This window comes from Chlorocebus sabaeus, chromosome 26 (assembly GCF_047675955.1).
Source record: "Chlorocebus sabaeus isolate Y175 chromosome 26, mChlSab1.0.hap1, whole genome shotgun sequence".
In the NCBI taxonomy this organism is placed as follows: Eukaryota; Metazoa; Chordata; class Mammalia; order Primates; family Cercopithecidae; genus Chlorocebus; species Chlorocebus sabaeus.
In genome coordinates, this window is record NC_132929.1 from 7,762,586 (window position 1) to 7,773,950 (window position 11,365).

Below are 11,365 nucleotides of genomic sequence, written 5' to 3' on the forward strand. Positions count from 1 at the left end.
AATCATGGTGGGAGGTGAAGGGCACTTCTTACATGGCGGTGGCAAGAGAAAAATAAAGAACAAGCAAAAGTGGAAACCCCTGATAAACCCATCAGATCTCATGAGACTTACTCATTATCACGAGACTAGTACAGGAAAGACCAGCCCCCATGATTCAATTACCTCCCCCTAGGTCCCTCCCGCAACATGTGAGAATTCTGGGAGACACAATTCAAGTTGAGATTTGGGTGAGAATACAGACAAACCATATCAATATGCCCCTGGCCCCCTCCAAATTTCATGTCTTCACATTTCAAAACCAACTGTGCCTTCCCAACAGTCCCCGAAAGTTTTAACTCATTTCAGAATTAACTTAAAAGTCCACAGTCCAAAGTCTCATCTGAGACAAAGAAAATTCCCTTCTGCCTATGAGCCTGTAAAAACAAAAGTGAGCTAGTTACTTTCTAGACACAATGGGGGGTACAGGTATTGGGTAATACAGCCATTCCAAATGGGAGAAATTGGCCAAAACAAAGGGGTTACAGGGCCCAGGCAAGTACAAAATCCAGCAGGGCAGTCAAATCTTAAAGCTCCAAAATGATCTCCTTTGACTCCAGGTCTCACATCCAGGTCAGGCTGATGATAGAGATGGATGCCCATGGTCTTGGGCAGCTCCACCCCTGTGGCTTTGCAGGGTACAGCCTCCCTCCTGGCTGCTTTCAGGGGTTGGTGCTGAGTGTCTGTGGCTTTTCCACGTGCACGGTGCAAACTGTTGGTGGATCTACCATTCTGGGGTCTGGAAGACGGTGGCCCTCTTCTCATAGCTCCACTAGGCAGTGCCCCAGTAGGGACTCTGTGTGGGGGCTCTGACCCCATATTTCCCTTCTGCACTGCCATAACAGAGGTTCTCCATGAAGGCCCCGCCCCTGCGGCAACTTTTACCTGGGCATCCAGGCGTTTCCATACATCTTCTGAAATCTAGGTGGTGGTTCCCAAAACTTAATTATTGACTTCTGTGTACCCACAGGCTCAACAGCACCTAGAAGCTGCCAAGGTTTGGGGCTTCCACCCTCTGAAGCCACAGCCTGAGCTCTACGTTGGTCCCTTTCGGCCACAGGTGGAGCAGCTGGGACGCAGGGTACCAAGTCCCTAGGCTGTGCAGCTCGGGGACCCTGAGCCCAGTCTATCAAACCACTTTTTCCTCCTGGGCCTCCAGACCTGTTCTCCAGAGGGGCTGCCGTGAAGGTCTGTGATGTGGACTGGAGACATTTTCCCCATGGTGTTGGTGTTTAACATTAGGATCCTTGCTACTTATGCAAATTTCTGAAGCTGGATTAAATTTCTCATCAAAAAACGGAGTTGTCTTTTATACTGCATTGTCAGGCTGCAAATTTTCTGCACTTTTATGCTCTCCCTTTTAAAATGAAATGCTTTTAACAGCATCTAAGTCACCCTTTGAATGTTTTGTTGCTTAGAAGTTTCTTCTGCCAGATACCCTAAATCATCTCTCTCAAGTTCAAAGTTCCACAAATCTCTAGGGCAGAGGCAAAACGCCACCAGTCTCTTTGCTAAAACATAACAAGAGTCACCTTTGCTCCAGTTCCCAACAAGTTCCTCATCTCTATCTGAGACCACCTCAGCCTGGACCTTACTGTCCACATTGCTATCAGCATTTTTGTCAAAGCCATTCAACAAGTCTCTAGGAGATTCCAAACTTTCCCACATTTTCCTGTCTTCTTCTGAGCCCTCCAAACCGTTCCAACCTCTGGCTGTTACCCAGTTCCAAAGTCACTCCCACATTTTTTGGGTATCTTTTCAGCAACACCCCACTCTACCAGTACCAATTTACTGCATTAGTTTGTTTTCACCCTGCTGATAAAGACATACCTGAAACTGGAAACAAAAAGAGGTTTAAGTGGACTTAAACAGTTCCACATGGCCGGGCAGACCTCAGAATTATGGCGGGGAGCAAAAGGCACTTCTTGCACGGTGGCGGCAAGAGGAAAATGAAGAGGAAGCAAAAGCAGAAACCCCTGATAAATGCATCAGATCTTGTAAGACTTACTCACTATCATGAGACTAGCACGAGAAAGACCAGCCCCATGATTCAACTACCTCCCTCTGGGTCCCTCCCACAACACATGGGAATTGTGGGAGATACAATTCAAGTTGAGATTTGGGTGGGGATACAGCCAAATCATATCATGGCTAATGACTTTTAACTCCAAGAATCCCCAAGCCATAGAAGCCCCTCCATTCTTGTTACCCACACCTCCTTCTTCCTACACACACACACACACACACACACACACACACACACGAGTCAAAGCAAGTTCATCTAAGCAATGCCTTGGTTACAAGTGCAAACTATAACTACATCAACTGTCAAAGGATAGAAACTGGGCTGATGGGAAGTGAGACAAATACTGTCTCCAATTCCTTTTATTGAACAACTTATCAATCTAGAACTTAAGAACCCATGGTATACACTTACTCATCTGTTCTACCCTAAAGCCTACAGGATGGCCTGAGAGATATTCTGCCCTTGTGGCCCCAGCTGGGGCTGTGCCCAAGGTCACACAACTGGTCATCAAATTCAAGTGAACTGGAAGCATGTCTCATTTATTTTTACTGTTCAGTGATGATTCTTTCAAGAGATGGTATATTATTTAAAAGACAGTCAAAACAAATACTCCAATTCATACATTTCAAAAAGAAAAAGTTAACTATGTACCTCTTGGATGTCCAACAATTTTTGTAAAAGGCATGAAAAATTATACATGCAAATGTGTTGCCCACACTACAATAGCACAGGTTTTCTTGAAACCTCAAATCATCATTAGAGGAATTTTGAGAAAATGGGCTGTAACCATGGTATGGGTTTTAGACCCCCAAGATAAAAGAGTATTGCATGGACTTCAGGGATGATGTAAGGTGATCTGGGGGAGGAGGACATGCTGAGTCCAGGACACTGTGCATTTTGTGATCTCTTCTGCAACATGACAGGCTAGCCCTGAGCTTACTGTAAAAACTCGGAGAACTTAATTCACAGAAAGTTCCTAAAATGTGAGCGCAGAGATTATTTGGGTAAATTATTTGAAGATGGGTGTGTTAGCCCTGCAGGCAGGAAAACTGGGGTCTTCTCAGAGGTAGCAAGGCTCAACCCGTCTGCACCACAGACAGATGTCTGCTCTCACTCCAGGCAGCCACCTCCTCTCGAGTGAGCTCCTAAACCTTTGTCTCAGTAACTGAGAAACTTAATCTAATCTCACAGAGGGATGGGTGTATGTTCTGTTCACACCAATCCCCAGCACCATGTGAAACTTAACAGTAATCTAATAAAACAAATGAAACGCTGAACAGACAAGGAAATGAATTTCAAAGGTCTAATTTTATGTTTCATAAAAGTCAATACTGCATCTTACTCATGTATATTCATTCAGACATCAAATTTCCATTATATTTATAAGGAAAACTAGGTTAAGAATAAACTATGCTCAAATAGAAAATATTTCCTTGGAGGGAGAAATTCAAAATCCTTCAATCCTACAAAATAAGTTTACTTTAGACTTACCTACTTAACTAAGACAGATGTATTTAAAACCTGTATTAGCATTAATGTGTATTTGACTTCTCAGAATGTGAGATGCTGTAGAGCAGAAATCGGTAATAGCAAGGACTGGGGTTTTGTGGAATCACACAATTTTACCAAGTAAGGCTTTAGATGCATGGGAGGCTAACTCTTTCCCTTTGCCATGAGGAGCCTAGAGCATGACGGGCCAGGCCTTGGCCAGCTGTGGCTGCTGCATGGCCCACTCCCTCCCAATCCTAGTCTATACTCCCCCACTTCCTGGTCCAGAAATGCTGTGTGCAAACCAGCCAGCTAAACACGCCTCCACAACACAGGCAAGTAATAAGGCAGCGTCCGGCCCTTCTCTCCATTTCAGCTTTTTAAAGACTTATTTTTAACCCACTTCTCCCGTCTGTTACTATGAATGATGAAGAACGCCATTCCAAAAGTGTGATGAAGCCGGTTCCCCGCTTGTGGCATCTGTGTTAAGGCCATCTTATTCTTGGTCTCACACACAAACTTTTTGGGAGACATGGCAGTCTACCAATGGGCAAACAAAATTCTTTTTCCAAGGTTCAAGGGTAAAATACTTTCACATTAAATACATTACAAAAAAGAACCAGCATATTTTATTCCCATTTTGTCCTCAAGAATGAACAGCTTTTAAAGGGATTTGGCATCACCTATTTTACATCTAGTGGCACTTCCGCTTTAACCATTTACAGTGTTCAATCAAGGTGAAATGCCTGGTTCACTAAAGCTGAAAAACATGTTATTCCCATTTGCCCCCTTGAAATCAATAGTTCAGTTTTCCACGCAATTTCAATGGAATGAGAAGCATAAAGAAACGCCCAGTCATAGCACTGGGCTAGTTCTCTAGTAGGGCACCTACGAAACTTATTTCCTTTTAAAATGTGGTATTCCCTTTTGCATGGGGGCTCCATGAGAACCTCAGGAGAAGAGAGGAGTCTTTGGTCTTCAGTAACACATGCAGATGCTGCAATGACCATCTAAGCATGGGAAATACCAATCTCAACTCACCAAGATGGCCCTGGAGCACAGGCTGGCCTCTCTGAGCTCAGTCGCTGTGAGGAAAAGCCTCCCAGGGAACATGTGGTTGGATAACCTGGCACACACTTAAAATCAGATTAAGCACATTTTAAGTGAAAAAGCATAGTTGCCTTTTTTTTCTTGTTTTCATTTTCTAGGGAAAAATAAAAGCACAGTAATGAAATGTTTTTCATCAGAGAAATTTTAAGGCCAAAAGCCCTTCTCATCTCATTTAGGCACATCATGGAAACAAATTTGGCACCACCAGGAGGTCAGAGGCCATGACGTGCACACAGCTTGCTCAGAGCAAGGTGCCCCCTCCCTCCTCCACCAGGCTTGGGGGCCACAGGAGTTCCTTCCTAAGTGGACACCTGCCACCTATAATCCAGGGCAAGGGGTCAAATAGGTCCCTCTAGGAAGTGCCACCACACAAGGTCCCAGGGCTTCAGTCAATCGGGAGTCAAAGCCAGGAGCAAACAGCAAGGGTGTGCAGGAGAGGATTTGCACGCGTTGCCCTGGCTGGCACATTCACGCCCTGACCAGGACACCCGCCTGTAGTTCACTGAAGTCAACTTTCTCCTCTCCAGACTAACACTCTCACTTCCGCAGTCTGAGAAGGCACTCAGTCGTGAGGCTCAAAGTATGCTAAGGGCCACCTTCCAAAGACATGGAGCCACTGAAGCAATTTCTCTGCTAGGGAGGCCTACATTTCAGACTCCACAACCTGTGGTCATTCAAGTATGTGCCCCCAACCCTTTCTTAAGTTTCCATCTCTTAGGAGACAGGCATGCGGGAGCGCAGCGGGAGGGGCGGGGGGAACCGGGGGCGGACCACACCGGCGCACACGCACGCACCCACCTCAACTTGGCGACCCACTCCCAACGTGGCTCCGACACATGCCTGCCAAGCCGCGTTTAGCACGCCCCCTGCTGGCCCACAAGAGCTGATTCAACCTTTCTTCTGTGGGCCTAAGGCATGAATAAATGACCTTAAGATCCCAGAGGGAACAGAAAGAAAATCAGGGCAATTTTGACTTCTTAGAAACGGAAGATGTGACAGTGATCTCTTTTGGGAGATCACTGACAGCTCCCAAATTTAAGCACTCTAAACATACAAGGGGGGATGAAGAGGCTTTAAAGCGGATGTTTTAAAATGTTTTAGGGAAATGAATGACCCATACCTAAAGGTTTAGTGGAAACACTTGCATTTGAAGTTTTACAAGTACTACAGTGGGTTAAACCATAAACGTGGTGAATATTTTCACGAGTCTACAGGTGAAAAAAAGAAAAAAGAAAAGATGGATACGGGGCCAGATTGGTTTCACAGACTCCATTTTCAGTTTGCAATCCAGACCCTTAAAAACCAATCTTCATACTACTGAAGACACTCTGTAAAGAAGAATCTCTGCCACAACTCAAGAGTTGAGCTCTAAAGCAACTACACACAGCGGGAACGGTATCATCCAAAAGCAGCTCATTTGGAGCCAGTTTCTCATCTCACTGAGGCACACCATTGGGAATAAATGCGGCACCATCAGGAGGTCAGAGGCCAAGAAATACACACGCTTGCTCAGAGAAAGGTGTCCCCTCTCCTTCTCCACCAAGCCTGGGGACCTCAGGAGTTACTTTCTAAGGGAACACCTGCCACCTATGATCCAGGCCCAGGTGAGACCTGCATGTGGCAATACTTTGTAAAGCGGTGATTTCCACCCATTATCACCCTGAACACTAAAGGCCTAAGTAACCACTGTTCTCCCATTCTTTTCACACCAATACAGGGTTCAAAAGATCGAAGTTCTAACCAGGTTCCAACTTTTGCGTGGCATATGCTATTAAATTCCTTACAGACCCAATACAATCACAGTAATAATTTAAGGCATACTGATTTTAACCAATCGGGAGTTGTCATTCATTATTAAATATGAAAATGTCAATACGTTTGTCCCTTATTGGATATCCTTTCGATATGACAGGCTTAAGTAGATACTCAGATTGTCTTGGGAACTTGCTTAGTTTTGTTCCCATAAGAATTGGTACTAATGGCACACGCACAATAAAATAACGAAGTGTTGATCCCATTTAGCGGGGCATGTTTATCCAGACCTGAGAGTGCCGTTCAGATCTACCTCTGTTCTCCTGAACCCTCTTTGGCTCTTGAAGAGGCCTTTGAAGGTGGTGGGACACACAGCTGCTGAGAGGACCCTAGTGAACCTGCCTCCCCGCCTTTGCCCAGGGCAGGCTTCTCCCGGACACACCGTGGAGGAGGAGGATGGTGAAGAAGGACACCTGCAGATTTTCCTGAAGCAATTAAGACCTGTAAAGATTTAGGTCCCGCTGTCAACCTTTTCCTGGACACATTATCTGCCCCATAATATTTTTAAAAATTGTTCCTCTTACAGCCCACTTCCATTTACCAAGCTATCACCCGACGGTAACCATGTGCATGTCATACATGACTTTCCCCTGGATCCTTGTGCTGTGGATGAAGGGATTCCCTGATCCGGGTCTCCCAAGTTTCCCTTCAGCTACTCTTAAATCTATTCATTCTCCAGTCAATAGACAGAAATAAAAGTCATTTGCACTTGTGTGAGGTAGCTGAGTTTACAGAGCAGAGGTAAATCCATTTTATTACAGACATTCTGAAAGGGCTGCAATAGCTTCACCGGGCGGGAGGAGGGTACACTTGAGCGGTTGTGTCCAATGAAGGAAAGTTTTAGTTAATGATGACATCACTGACATCTCCCAAATTTAAAGGAGCACTTAAAGCACCGCAGATGCAATTTTTCCCCCTCCAGTGAGGAGATATTAGGGAAGGCCTCTGGGTTCACAGCCAAATTGCATTAATGGTTTGCCGGCTGTCCAGCGAGACCCAGCAGAGCGAGCGGGACAGCGGTGCGCGGGGCCGCGGGGGCCCACGCAGCCACAGCTCCGGTGCCCGGCGAGCGGCCTCGCGCGCTGCTCGGGGCCGGGCCCTGCCCGGCCGTCTGCCAGAGCCGCGGGACCCCCGACGCGCGCGCACGGACCGAGGGGCCGGTCGCCCCACGCCTGGCATCACGTTCCAGTGCGGACAGCCAAAGGGCTGAGCGGAGACAGCAGCACCGACCCAGCCGGAGCGCCGCGCCCTGCCCGAGAGAGGCGCGCCACCCCGGGCCGGAGCTCGTGGCCCCGGAGCCCGCGGGGTCCAGAGCGGAGCCCGCAATGCAGACGCGCCGGCGAGCCCAGCCGGGGCCCGCGCCCCCTACGTCCCCGCGCCCCGGCCCCGCGGTGGCCCGGCCTCAACGCCCACCTGCCTCGCCACGGAGCTCGGGAAGGAGCCGGTGCCGGCCCCGCGCCGGGACAGCGCACCTGCCTGGTCCGCGGGCCCGGCCCCGCCGCCCGCCGGCAGCACCGCGGCCAGCGCCGTCTTACCTGCCGCGCCGAGCCGCTCCGCTCTGCCAGCCCGCAGCGCCGCAGTCGCCGCTACCCGACTTCCATTTTCTCTCGCTTTAAAGGAAAACCAGATCAGCTGTTTTGCTCGCGCTCGGGCTCCGCAGCCCCCTCCCCAGCTGCCGCTCGCGGTCCCGGTGGCCTCTCCTCCTCCGCCTCCTCCCGCGCTCCGCTCCGCCCCTCGCGCCCCTCCGCTCCGCCCGCGGCCGCGCGCAGCGCCCGCCTCCCGGCTCCGCCTGCAGACTCCCGGCGCGCGCCCTTCCCCGACGTCACCGGTCGCGTTCACGCCCCGCCCCAGCCCCGCGCGAACGTGCGCGCGCCGCGCCCTGTGCCCCGCCCCCGCACCGCCGGGGCCGGGCACGGAGAGCGCGTGCTCGCGGCCGCGAGCCCCGGGAGGACGCACAGCGCCCTCGCGCCCGCGCCCGCGCCCGCGCGCCCGTTCTGGCTCTCCCACGCTTGCCCCTCGGGGTGCCCCCTTCTGCGCTCTCAGCCTGGACTGCAGGAAACGCTGCTTAAACAGCCTGCCTTTTCCTGCTGCCTGACTCGAGCCATCTGCGGCCACCTATCTCGTTTCTTCCCCCTGGCTGGCGCACTGTTCCTTCCTAAACATCTCAAACTTTCTCCCACCCAGGCTGTCCAGGCTGCAGTTTCCACGCCCTGCGCTGGGGCCTGTGCATCACGCCTAATCCAAAGCTGGTCCTTTTACCTCCCAAAGAGGTTCTCTGATCTTTTCCCATTTTTTGCCTTCCTCTAAAGACTTTTTCACGCCACCCCTTCAGATGGTTCCCCTCCCTGAAGCCAAGACCTGCTCGCTGCTCTGGGCCCTTCACACGTCACCCTCTAGATGTAGCCGCGCCTCCTTACCCCAAACAGGACGTTATATTGCAGATGACCCATACCATCCTGGTGTACTTCTAAACAATCATTATTTTGCTTTTAGTTTAAGACTTCTTGCTTCACTTTAAACATTGTATATGTTTAATAGTTTAATAATTTATTTCACTTTTAAAATTAATATTCAGTAAATTGGTTTTTTGATATGTAATCCTGTAATCTTGAAACCTTGTTTGGATTCATGTAACCACTAGCACAATGAAGAACTCCATAGTTCTGCCCTTTGATAACCACGCCCCCCCATCCCTAACTTTTGGTAACCCCCGATAGGTTCTCCATTGCTAAGGTTTTGTCTTTGTGAATGTGTCGTACACATGGAATTATGCAATATGTAACATTTTGAAATTGACCTTATTCCCTCATCATTATGCCTTGGAGATTCATCCATGTTACTGTGTATAGTAATAGTCCTTTTTATTGTTGAGGAGAGTCTCATTATTTGTACCACATTTTGTTTATCTAGTCACCCACTGGAGAATATTTGGGTGGTTTCCAGTTTTTGGCGACTGTGAATAAACATTCTATAAACATTTGCATGCAGCGTTTTGTTTGGACAAAAGTTTTTAAATTAGTTGGCTAAATATCTAGGAGTGCAATTGCTAGATCTTATGGTAAATTTGTTTAACTTTATAAGAAACAAACAGTGTTCTAGAGTGGCTGTAGCATTTTTATAACCATCAGCAAATATGAATCCCTTTCCTTCATCATCGCCAGCACTTGATATTGGCTATCTCTATCTATCTATCTATCTATCTATCTATCTATCTATCTATCTATCTATCAATCATCTATACTTTTAGACATTCTAGTAGGCATATAGTGCTATATCATTGTTAATTTTCAATTTTCTAATGAAAAATTATGTGGAGCAACTTTTCGTATGCATCTGTATATCTTCGTTGGTGAGATGTTTGTTCACATCTTTTGCCCATTAAAAAAAAATAGGTTGTTTTCTTATGGAAATATGGTTGTTTTCTCTTTCTTAAGAGTCCTTTGTGTATTTTGGATAGAAGTACTCGATCTGATACGTGCTTTGCAAATATTTTCTGCCAGTGGAAGCATGTCTTTTTTTTCTTAACAGGCCTGTCCTGAATTTAGGGGAAGTACCCAGTTTCTTACCACTAAACACGATGTTAGCAGTAGGATGTTTTTAGTTCTTTATCAAGATTAGGCAGTTCTCTCTATTCCTAGTTTGCAGAGTTTTTATCATGAATGGATGTTGGATTTTGCCAAATTCTTTTTCTGCATCTATTGATATAGTCATGTGATTTTATTTTCTTTCGCTTGTTGATATGATGGGTTACACTGATTGATTTTCAATTGATTTTCAAGGAACCAGCCTTGCATACTTGGGTCAAATTCTACTTGGCATGGTGTATAATTGTTTGTATACACCGTTGTATTCAATATGCTAATATTTTGTTGATTACTTTTGCATCTATGTTCATGAGAAATATTTGGTTATAGTTTTATTTTTTGTAATGTCTTTATTTTATTTTGGTATGCAGGTAATGCTGGTCTCATAAAATGAGTTAAGAAGTAATATTTACTTGTATTTTCTGTAAGAAATTGTAAAGAACCTATATCATTTCTTCCATAAATGTTTGGTAAAATTCCCTGGTGAAACCATCTGAATCTGGTGGTTTTTTTGAAACTTTATTAATTATTGATTCTTTGTCTTCGTAGATACAGAGCTACTAGGTGATCTATTTGCTTTTGTGTAAAATGTAGTTGTATCGTTCAAGGAATTGGTCCTTTTTATCTAAATATTCAAAAAATATTTATCTAAATATTTTATCTAAATATTGTGGGTGTAGAGTTGTTCATCATAAACCTTTATTATTCTTTTAATATCTATGAAATTAGTAGAGATGATGCCTCTTATTTTTTGATATTGGCAAACTATGTCCAATGTCTTTTTTTCTTGGTTAACCTGCATAGGTTTATTAATTTTAATCATCTTTTCAGTGTTTTCTTTGCTTTATTGATTTTTTTCTATTGTTTTCTATTTTCAATTTCATTATCTAATTTTTATTATTCCTTTTTGTTCTGCTTGTTTTAGGTTAAAATTGCACTTCTTTCTCTGTTATCCAAGGTGACAAGTTAGGTTGTTGATGTTAGATTTTTCTTCTTTTCAAATGTATACATTTACTGCTATAAATGTCCCTGCTTTTACTGCATCCCACAAATTTAGAAAAGTTGTATTTTAATTTTTATTTAGATCAATGTTTTTAGTTATTCTTGAGATTCGTCTTTGACCCAAATGTTATTTAAAATGTGTTGTTTAGTTTCCAATAATTTGGGGATTTCCAGCTATCTTTCTGTTCTTGATTTCTAGGTTACTTCCATTGTGGTATGAAGACATGCTTTGTATAATTTCTATTTTCTTTAATTTGATTAGAGCAGAATGTGGCCAATGTTGGTGATTATTCCATGCCAACTTGAG

At 45.7% G+C, this 11,365-nt stretch overlaps 1 protein-coding gene across 1 annotated transcript in view; it reads right to left on the reverse strand.

The window, feature by feature from the left end:
• Window positions 1–8,202, reverse strand: part of OTUD7A (OTU deubiquitinase 7A) — a 382,132-nt gene extending 373,930 nt beyond the window's left edge. Inside the window, exon 1 of the mRNA XM_008017189.3 lies at window positions 8,008–8,202. The gene's annotated coding sequence lies outside the window, so the exon portion shown is untranslated. The remainder of the gene's footprint in view (window positions 1–8,007) is intronic.
• Window positions 8,203–11,365: the final 3,163 nt, after the last annotated feature.